Here is an 8956-nt window from a genome sequence, read left to right on the forward strand (position 1 = left end):
CTACCCCTGCCTCTACCTCTGCTGGGTGGTTGTGAACTTCAAGTGACAGGGCTCTGAACTGACCCTTCTGCAGTAGTAAGAGGTGGTCCAACTCTGCGACTACTGGTGTAGTCCTTGGCAAAGTGTCCTGTGCCTCCACAGCTATAACAGGCTCCAATAGCCTTGTAGCATATCCCACCATGATTTCTTCCACAAGTTTCACATTGGCGGGGAGGATAGGAACCTCTGGTACTCTGCTGATCAGATAGAGGAGGTCTCTGTCCTGAATATCTTCCTCAACCAGACTTCTTGCCACCTCTGCCATGTCCCCCATGATTCTTCCTCTTTCCAGTAGGACCACTTGAACTCTGTTCTACAGATTTTCCCTCTTTCTCTGTCTTCTCTGATTTCCTTTTCTCAGGAGCAGCTTCTGTTAGTAGTATGCCCTAGAGCATATCATTTAGTATGTATCTTGTACATAATTTTATTAATAAAAGGCATTTCTACTTTTCCGTTTACATAATATATTTATGTGTAATAGAAAAGGTCCATTGATATTTTGTTAGAAATATTATTCTTAAGTTGTTAAGAATATGAGTGACAATATTTCTAGCACAAAGTATCATAAATAGGTTCACAATCGAGGATACTTCATAATAAGGACATGACTTATCCAGAAAGATTGTATTCATGTTTGTTCCCAAGTTATTTATATGAGATATAAATTAAGATGGAATGGTGAGTCTCATGCCATATAACAAACATGATAGGCACTTATACATGATAAGTAGGCCGAACCAGTGACACTTATGACAAGCACATGGAGTTTACTCTTGTCAATGTTTTGTCATAAATCATATCAGTGCATATAATCTTTAGACACGAGATATACAGATTATCTTGTATATAGTTAGTTTGAGTTTGATACTGCTTTCATACTTGTACTATGTGTGGGTATATGGGCATGTGTTGGCTCCTACTAGTTATATATGGAGGTAGGTGTTGATCAAGATGGAATCTGTTCCTCTAAGTAAATAGAGATAAAATCCTATGTTCATTTAATTGTTCTTGATGTTTCAAGTTCTGGCCGGAGACAGATAGATTTATTGAGAAAAGAGTTTACGATGAGAAAAATCTTTTAATCAAGAACTGGAATTAAAAGAGAACATAATATTCATAGCAAATGGAGTTTGACATAAACCATGACTCGGCTTGAGTTGGGATTTTGTAACAGAGAGATTCTAGTGCATGGTAACATATGATTATAGGTTCATTTAAGGTAAATCTTATTACTAATTGGGTGGCCATGGCATGCTATGCTAGGTGTTAACCATAGTCTATGAGATTCATAAAATGATTTAGAGAAATCATTTATGGTAAGAAAGAGTTCTGATGATATTAAGAGTTGATATCATGTCTCATTGCCAATTAGTGATGAGCCTAGTAAGTCACACACATACACAAGTTATCACCTATTTAAATATGATTTAATTAATTAATTAAAGAGTTTAATTGATTAATTAAATAGATTTGGTTTGCAATAAAATTGCAAAGTCCCTAGCATGACTTGAAACCAAATCTAGATTATTGGATGTGTAGTATAAATTAAATTTATATTTAAAGTGTTTAAATATGAATTTAATTGATGAAATTAATTAATAGAGATTAATTAATTAATTTATATTTGATATAAATTAATTAGAAGAAGAAAATAATTATTTTGGGTTAAGAACTCAAAATTAAGACACGAGGGCATTTTGGTCATTTTGCAGTGTGACACGTGGCACCATGAGATGGTGACACATGGCATAACACATAAGCTTGCCAAATATTTTTTAATCATGTAAGATGATTAAAATCAAGATTAAATATAGGTTTGACACTTGGCACAATGTGATTGGGTCACTTAAACCTAGAGCTAATCAAAAGGTGACATGTGGCTAGGGTTTAATGTGTTAACCTAGCTATTTAAGTGGGGTTATGAAAGAAAACATAACCAGCAGCCTCTCCTCTCATATGTCACGCCACTTTGAACCTCTCCAGCTATGTCTCTTCATCTCTCATCAATTCAAAGAGATTAGCCATCAATCTATTGAATTAAGAACACTAGAAATTGTTTCTAGTGTCTGTTTGCATCTCTAATCTCTTAAAAGCGAACTTGAATTTCTAATTAATAGAAAAGGCTTTAGAAGCTGTTAAAGGGCTTCCATACGTGAACTTGGTATGGACAAGCTAGAGGGACAACATCCGGTGTCACAAGACGAATCTCAAAGCGCGAGACAGCTGCAGCACATCAAGAGGTTAGTGTAATCGTTCTTGATTTAATCTAGGGTTCTAAAATTAATCTGATTAATTTTAAAATCTTAAATGGCAAATACAGATCCAAAAACATATTAAAAGAGTTTTAATATGTTGTTTATCATTGAAATCAAATAGATAAAAATAAATCTTGCATGGTGCATGTGACCCTAGGTGAAAATTTTTGAATTCAATGGTATAATATTGTGTTTTTCACGCTTCCGTTCCATCAGCTTCAGACTCAATTCTTTCTAACTCTAGAGCTTGAGAAATAAGTTCAGAGAAGTTAGTGTGTTTGAAGCCGACTACTTGTAATCTGATACTGGGCTTCAAGCCGGTTTCAAACCTCTTGCACCTCTCCCTGCTGGTAGAAAGTAAACTTACTGCGTAATGGCTCAGGCGGGAAAATTCTCTTTCATACTCAGCCACTGATCTGCTCCCCTGTTTCAAACTTAGGAATTCTTGTAACTTCTGGTCTACATAAGCATCAGGGACATATTTACATGCGAATTCCTGAGAAAGTCATTCCATGTTAGCTGCTGAGTTCTACGGTGTGGGAATGGTTTTCCACCAGTCATAAGCATCCCCCTGTAACAAAGATACAGAGTATTCAAATCTGAGCTCCTTCGTGCAATGCAATTTCTTGAATACCCTATCCATCCTCTCTAACCATTGTTCAGCTTCTAGAGGATCTACTGTCCCCTTAAACTCTGTAACCCCATACTTCATCAATTTGTCATACTGCCTAGTAGGAGATTGTGGTTGTACCACTGGTGTCTGTATTGGGACTTGAGTAGGCACATTACCAGCCATTTGTTGGAACATTGCGACCATCTGTGGCGAATTGAGCAGAAAGCTGGGTACTATGGGGGCTAGTCTTCTTTGAACCACTAACATTATGCGGGCACAGGGCATCCTTGCACCTCAGCCTCAATAGATTGATCGACTGAACGATCACCCTCTTCCATAGTCAATGCGAGGATTTTAGATCTCCTGAACAAATAACACAAGAAGATTTCCTCCCGTTAGTGCATATTTATAATGTAATATACTGTATGTATCAAACAATGATGTTGAGCAGTTGTACTATGAAGAAAGAATATTCAAGTAACATGTGAAAGCAGAATTTAAAAAAACTTTGCTCTGATACCACTAAAACATGTCACACCCTACCCTTCTGTAAGGCATAACATGATCCCGTAGTATACCTAATGAATTACCAACTCCGTCTACTGATAACCCATTAAATACACTACAAGGGATTTTAAAAACTTTTCTTACTTCTTTTACAGTGGTGAGCACTATTTACAGGTGTTGAAAACCTTTTTGAACTGAAGTGATAGAACTAACACATTTGAATTATTTGGAATTTCTGTAAAAATTTTGGCAGAGTGCCATTTGTATTTTGGATAAAACAGTTCTTCAGAAAACCTGTAAAAAACACTTCAATATTTTTCCAAATCTCAACTCCAACATATTTCTCAACACAACATATTTCTCAACTTAAATCCACATTGATTTTCAAATACTGAGATAAAAGAAATATAATACAATTTTTACAAGCCAAAATAACTCATAATTATTTTACAACTTCAATGTACAATTTTAATTTACAACTGCTCAAAATAAAAAACAATATATACATATACATACAGTGGTCATACATTACAGTACAAAATGCAAAATATGGTATACTCGTTATACCCGAAAAATCTCTCGCTGGGTGTACTAGTAGCCTAGTCTGCTGCCTGCAATACGTCTACTGCATGACAATAAAAGCTATCATTTGAGACAATGTCTCAGTGGTGCACAACATTAACCAAATACATCTTTAAATCACAATTCATAAATCATACAAATAGTGGATACTTAAAACCATAGTTAATTTCAAGACAGTAATTGTCAACAAGAATTTAAACTCCATTTCTCAATATCACAATAAATTTCAATAAGTCAGATCATGGTTGAATTCAAAAGATGATATGTCAATAAGAGTTTAAATTCATTTCACAATCTCACAATACATATCAATAAATCACACACAGCTTAATCATGTTCCCAAGTTCAATTCGTCCCAAAAGCCGATGGCTAATGAGTTATTCAATTCGTCCCAAAAGTCGATGACTAATGAGGAATAACATAGCTAGCTAGCAAAAATATGAGTACTCATCCAATTCGTCCTCAACAGGCACACACCTCAACACTTCAGCGGAGAGAATTCAATTCGTCCCACTAGATAAGCTAGCGAGGAATACAATCAATATACATGATATTTGCCGTGGTTTCAAACCATTCTGATGCTTTTCAATCAATAAGTATCCATCAAATATTATTCAAACAATTTTTCACAGTTTCACAATTTAAAACAATAATATACAAATAGTCAAAATTTATTTCAATTGAAAATAATTCAAAAGAAATAGCTGTTGTGCACAAACCTCTGATAACTGTCTCTTGGTCTGGACTCAGTGTTTCCTTCCCTTTTCCTGAGTCTTTGGTAACTGAGAAACACAATTTGAAGTGTTTCAGTACCAAATTAAATTGTCTCTAACGATAATGTTCGATAAGTAATTCACTGAAAGCTATTATTTGCTTAATCAACCTAATATATCGATCCTCAATGCGTTCTAGGTAAATTAGGTTTTAACGTTACTAATATGTCACATTCGATAGTATTTTAGGGTTAGTACATGTTACCGATTTCATTTCCTTGTTTAGTGCATTTTATTGCAACTTGCTGGATTCCGGGATACTAGTTTGACCTAGCCGGACGACCTAGTTCCCTCAGTTTTCGAGTTTCGGCCAAAACTACAAACTTGTAGATCTATGTCTTATGGAACGCGGGGCAAAATTTTAGTTCATTCTGAGTTATGTAGACCAAGTTATGGTCATTTTACTATTGCTGGTCAAATGGCATCAAATTTGGTCATTTTAGGTCAACTTTGGTCAACTTTGGTTCGGCCAGTTTTTGGACCCGAACTTGTGCAAGCTGTTTGACTTGCTTATGGTCATTTCTGGGCTTTGGTGTCTTCATAAGACTTGTAGATATGGACCTTAACTATTCATGGTTAAAATTTCAGGTCAATTAGACCTGTTTTGAGTGGGTTATGGCCTAAACACTAACTGCTGCCCAAATGGTCAGTTTTCAGGCCTCACTTTCACTTAATCCGGATTTGGTCATTTTTCAAGCTACCTTGCAAGAAGAATTTTGGTATGTTTCCTTCATGAAAGTTGGCACATTTTGTGCCTAGTTTCACCTCCAATTAGTCTCATACCAATTGGAGTTACACATTTAGTGTTATGGGCTAAAATGCATACTGCCCTTAAATGCATTGCTTAACATCTATCAATTGCACATTTACTTGCTATAAGTCCACTTCCCTTACCAATTCTGATTTGGTACATTACCAAAACCATTTACCACTTCACATTAAAATCACTTTGGGTAGAATACAAATATCCTCAATACACCAAATGAAACTCTAATTCACAAAGTACAAATACAACAATAGATACACATAAAACTCCTAATTATTACATGCAATTTCCACAACCAATTTACATACATATTCATCAATCCTCAATGTCACAATTTATCCAAAATCTTCATGAATTTAAACACTCATCAAGAAGCCTCGAGGCTGCCGAAATGCTTCACATTGCCAAAGTGTCCATAATTTCATCAACTTCAATCCCAATTGCACAATCACCACATATACATGGAAATAACTTACTAGGACATTAATCACCCTACTCAACATAATTTCCCATCAAATATATGTAAGAATAAATCATCAAATATACAACTCCATGGCTGTCCAAACTGGATATATCAATAACTCCTCAAAACTTAAAAATTTCTTCACAAAGCAAACACCCATAACATGTTTTCAAACTTTAACAAAGAAATATTCAAAAACTCAAACTTACCTATTGTTGGGACTTGCTTAATCTTCACTAAAACTTCTTAATATTGGTATCTACTTCTTTCTTGTGAAGTGGGGATAGTTTTTAATGAAGATAGGTGTGGGAAAAGGAGGCTTGATCATGGGATTGTTAAGCTTTGAAGGTGGGCGGCCATGGGAGCTTTTCACTTCTTCATTTCGGCATGGGTGAACCAAGTGAGGAAGATGAAGTGTTTAGTGGAGCAATTCTGCCCACTAAACACATATTATAATCCTAAGTGGTCCACTCACTTTAGTTAATTCATTTAATATGTTTAATGTGCTAATTACACAATTTTCACTCCACTTTTGGCTATTTACATTAGGTACCCTTAATTTAATTTTTCATTATATTTTCCAAGTGTAATATTATTTATTTTTAATGGACATTTAGGTCAAAAGACAATTCGGGATGTCGATTGACCATAATGCCCCTGTTCGGGTTGCATTCCCGATTTTTCGGTAACACCGGGTTTTATCTGTTTTTCGATTTCTCACTTTTCTTTGTACTAATTAATTAATTTTTCTTTGATATTTCTAATGATATTTATATTTCAATAGGGGTCTCTTTAAGTCCTAAAAATATTTTTCAGGTTTCCCCGCAGTCTAGGGCTAGTCAACGGTCCACGCCGTGACTTCCCGGTGTGGTCACCCATCGCTAGGGTTCTCGGCTCGCTTAACTTGGTTACACTTCTTTGCTATTATTTTTCCTTTGTTTTTCTTGTATTTCATTATTTTATGTCTCCTCCCTCATATCAAAGTGTAGTTTTAGGCATCCTAGCTGTCCGGACAACACTGGTCACCGGAGTAGTAGAACGCACTATCGAACATAGGGGTGTTACAGTTCTGGTGGCTTTATGACTTCCAGTGGCACTAGTGACGGTCTAGATTTGGGCTGTTATAGTAATTTATGTCACCAGTGGTTCCCTAGGTACATCATAATCATTAACATATTTCTAATATGCATATCATAATCATTAACATATTTCCAATATGCTCGGCCCATGAAAAGAGTTCCTCATGACTTTCTCTTAACATACACATAATGAATACCAAAGGGACAAATAATTCATATCTTACCTAGATGTTGTTTCTGGAACCCTAGTTATAATCAATATATATATCACATAACTATAATAATGCATGTACGCATATGGAATGTAATAAAAACAATTTAATAGAGTAGTTAAAATAGTTAAGTAGGTTCTATTCACAGAGTGGGTGACCCTTTACTGCTATTGGTTCTATTAGTACTGCTAACTCTATTGGTTGAAGGACCTATACAAATATACTAACATTTATTAGACATTTATTCATTTATTGACTTCAATTATTTAATTAGCTTAATTATCTAAATTATTCTGCCAGAAATCTAGCAAAGTCTAGCTATGAATAGACCCATCCTTCATGCAAAGCAATATAACACAGGGCCTCAGATCCATAACAATATCACAAATGCCCACTCAGGGCCTACTGCAATCTTAGTCTGAGTCCAATATTTTATTTCTCTAACTAAGGCTCCTAAGTCCTTTTATAGTCCCATCAATTATGTTTAATGTTTCAAAATTTATGGAATTATTCCGAAAGGTGCTTTACAATATTCCAATACTATTACAATTCATTTTACCGAACAATTACAGCCTAAGAATATTTTATAATTTAAATACAAAACCCTAGGTTTAGGTAAAATAACCCAAGTTGAGATCAGGCTTACCAATGCCGATTCTACTACTACGTGGAGCATGTCAAGAACATCTAAAAATCCTCCAACCAATTATCATCATGCCTAGGTTCCGAGTTAACCCACAGGGTACTTGAATTGGGCTAGAAAGCTGGTCCTGAGAGCTAAAAGGCTATCTTCTATCCTATCACACCTATACAATGATCATAATGTATAAATAATTATCATATAATTAAATTTAATTTACAAGAATAAAAAATGCTTGAAAATCTCCCCGAGCAATTTGGACTATCCAATGATTGTCTTTTTTAAATGATGTCCAATTAAAGCTGGGTTGGTCCCATCTCGAATGTAACAACCCAAAAAAAATAAAAAATAAAAAATAAAAAATTTTGGACCTAATTGTAAACCCCTAAAAAGTTGAGAGATTAATAGTGTAATTAGAAGTAAAAAATAAAAAAAAAAAAAAAACCCAGTGAGCAGGACACCCCCCCCCCCCCTCACTCTCCTTTCTCCCTGACTCCCTCTCATCCTCCCTCCCGTTTTTCTTCTTGCCGGCAAGGGACCCGCTGCCAGTGACCACCCTAGCAGCTTCACCGTGACCAAGCGACCACCAGGGATAGGAAATGGTGATGGAAGACGGTGGTAGTGACAAGAATTGAAGAGAGAGAGAGAGAGAGAGCAACGGCGAGGACCATCCAAGGCCGTTTCTGGCCATCTCCGACAACGGGAAGACAGGGGACACCGACAGTGAGCTTCTGGCAGCACTGGGTTCCTCGTCCGACCAAGACTCGCCAGTTTTAATGTAGTTTCCGGCAAGAAACGAAGAGAGAAAAAGAGGAGAGAGAAAGTGACGACAGTGGCTTTCCGGCCACTTTTCTGGCGATCCAACCGTCGATCGGAAATCCGAGGACCGATGGACTCAGGACGACGAGATCTTCGAGATATGACTAATCCCGCTCCGATCGGACACCGTTTGAAAAAGGCGATAATCGGATGGTCTAGATCGCTTGATGAGATTTTCGAACTTTTTCGATTCTCAAAATTTAAAAAT

This window comes from Hevea brasiliensis, chromosome 14, assembly GCF_030052815.1.
Source record: "Hevea brasiliensis isolate MT/VB/25A 57/8 chromosome 14, ASM3005281v1, whole genome shotgun sequence".
In the NCBI taxonomy this organism is placed as follows: domain Eukaryota; kingdom Viridiplantae; phylum Streptophyta; class Magnoliopsida; order Malpighiales; family Euphorbiaceae; genus Hevea; species Hevea brasiliensis.